Raw genomic sequence first — 2,852 nt, forward strand, 5'->3', positions numbered from 1 at the left:
CCGGGAACGCCTGGAGCATCCTTCACCCCCATCAACACACGTTACTCAACATCTCCTGTGTGCCAGGCAGTGGGCAGGCTGAGTGTGCCATGTCTTCAGCGGGCACCGGTGTTTCTGTGCTCCTGTGAGAGGGATTTTTATAAGATGCAGAAATGGAGGCTCAGGGAGGTTACGTGACCTCCCAGACTTAGGTCAGAGGTGCAAGTGAGGAGGAGCTGGGACCAGAACCCAGACCACTTGACCCCCAAGTCCAGTCTACTTTCCACCCGACCTGCCCTTTCCACCACAAAGAAATTGCTGGCTGGCCGGAAGCAGGGCCGCTTCCAGGGCTGGGGTGTGCCGTCATTCCTTCCCTTGGGGGAGTACAACCAAGCTCTGTCCCCACAGTGAGCTGAGGGGAGTGGGGAACCTCGTCCCTACTCTGAGAAGAGGGCCCCGGGCCGGTACTGCTGAGGTGTCACAGCGAGACCAGCCTGTGTCAGGCCCAGAGGGCGCATCAGACGGTGGAGACAGTGGGGCTGCTTTGTGGGCAGACAGGTAGTCAAGACTTACGGAGCTCAGCAGAGGGAGCAGGAGGAGGCCGCGTTGGAGGTGAGAGAGCAGCCTGGATCCGCTGACTGACCCCCCCCGCAGGGTAACCTTGCCTTCATGTATGTGCCGGTGATGATGACGTGGCAGGAAACATCTCCTGCCTCCGTGTCAGACTGGGGCCTCTGTGAGGAAAATGCACCATATGTACAAACCAAGTGACCGGCCTGATTTCTCGATTGGATTTTTCCTAGAAGAGAAGTATTTCTGTAACAGTAGAAACAAATCCTCCCTGATGTAACCTGGTATATTTAATGCACACTGTCTTCCAGTGCCTTCCAGTGGCCTCAGTAGGACGTGGCTGGCTACCACCCTGATTGAAGAAAACTCCATAGAACTCTGAAAACTGCGAAGAACATTCATTTTAGGGAGAACGTTTCATAGGATAAGAGGAAACTGCTTTACGAGAATCTTCCCCATCAGATTCTCTTATATTGTACATTTCAAATATCCTTTGGCAACATCAGCTACTGAAATGTTATTTTAAAGACACTTTACTTTTTTCCCTTTATTTTCCCTTCATTATTTTGTTTCTTTATTTATTTGGCCGCTCTGTGCGGCGTGTGGGATCGAACCTGTGCCCCCTGCCGCGGAAATGCGGAGTCTTAACCACTGGATCGCCAGGGAAGTCCCTCAAATAGTCTTTGATTTATCAAAGTGAACACTCACATTTTCTTGGACCTAGTAAATGTGTAAAGTGAGTCAGGGATGTGATTGGCTTAGAAATCACCTTCGAATGTAAGTGACTTTTTTGCAGCAGAAAAATTGCCTGCAAATTCTATCCTCCACTCTCTCCTACCTGTTTCCTTCCCTTAGACACCAAAAGGGAATGCAGAGAATATTCTTTTTCTTTTTAGAATTTTTAAAAAATTATTTATTTATTTTTGGCTGCGTTGGGTCTTCATTGCTGAGTGCGGGCTTTCTCTAGTTGTGGTGAGCGGGGGCTACTCTTCATCGCGGTGCGTGGGCCTCTCACTGCAGTGACCTCTCTTGTTGCGGAGCACGGGCTCCAGGTGCGTGGGCTTCAGTAGTTGCGGCATGCAGGCTCTGTAGTTGTGGCTCGCGGGCTTTAGAGCGCAGGCTCAGTAGTTGTGGCGCACGGGCTTTAGAGCGCAGGCTCAGTAGTTGTGGCGCACGGGCTTAGTTGCTCCGCAGCATGTGGGATCTTTCCGGACCAGGGCTCGAACCCATGTCCCCTGCAATGGCAGGCGGATTCTTAACCACTGCGCCACCAGGGAAGCCCCCGCAGAGGATATTCTATCAGGAACCTGCATCCACAGGACCCACCTCTCACAACAAAACCAAAGCCTTGACTAAGTTTCCCCGTGCAAGGTTCTCATCTCACCCTCTTGGGAGAAGGCAGAAACACATGGGGGCCTCTCGTTACCTATCTACCTTGTCCCAGGAAAACTGCGTGAAGAATTTTCGATAAACAGATTCTTTTAAAAACATGGTAGGATGAATCACTGCCCCATTTTATTTGTGAAAGGTAGGAAAAAATTATTTTAAAGCCGGCTGCAGTTGGAGCCTGTTGGCCTAAAAGGAAGGCAAAATGTTTCCTGGTAAGAAGACAGCTTGTTTTGTCTTAAAGGAAAATAGGTCGGTGGGCCTTTGTTGGAAAACAGGAGGCCCCGCTGCCTCCCCAGGAAGAGTCAGATCCTCCTGCACTCCACAGTGACGGGAGTCTTCCTCTGTTGGGTGGGCAGGCAGGGTTTGGGAACCTGGGGAGAGTTGAAGGGGGAGGAGGAGAGAGCCCTAGAGAGATGGGAGCAGTTGGCTCACAGGACAGCCGTGTGTTAGGGGACCTCGGGGAGGGGGCGTATGTGAGCTGGAGCTCAATGGGTTGATTCCGATATTAAAGAGGAGGGAGCCCTTGGAGGCTGCATAATGTGGGCACATCCAGGCAGCCAACACTTGGTTGCATAGTGAGTTTTAGGTTTGTGTTCTGTGTATATTGGATTTGCTCAAAGTGGGGCACGCCGTGGTCATACTGGACCCACAGGCCGTCAGTCCTGGGAGGACCATAAGGAGGCAGGGTGACCTGCGCAGCTTCACAGAGCCAGTCAGGTCTGCAGCAGAGATGGAGCCAGGCCTCCTGACTGCCGTGGATGGACTCTTCCGAGTAGAGGCCCCGCTTGCAGATGGAGACTGCCCCACTGGCCAGATGGAGGACTCCCGGGAGGCCAGATTTCCACTGGGGTTTCCCAGGACATGGTGGCCCTGTGGGGAGCGTGGAGAAGCTGAGCGGCCATCAGGGGAGGAGT

The sequence above is a fragment of the Physeter macrocephalus genome, chromosome 12, assembly GCF_002837175.3.
Source record: "Physeter macrocephalus isolate SW-GA chromosome 12, ASM283717v5, whole genome shotgun sequence".
NCBI lineage: Eukaryota > Metazoa > Chordata > Mammalia > Artiodactyla > Physeteridae > Physeter > Physeter macrocephalus.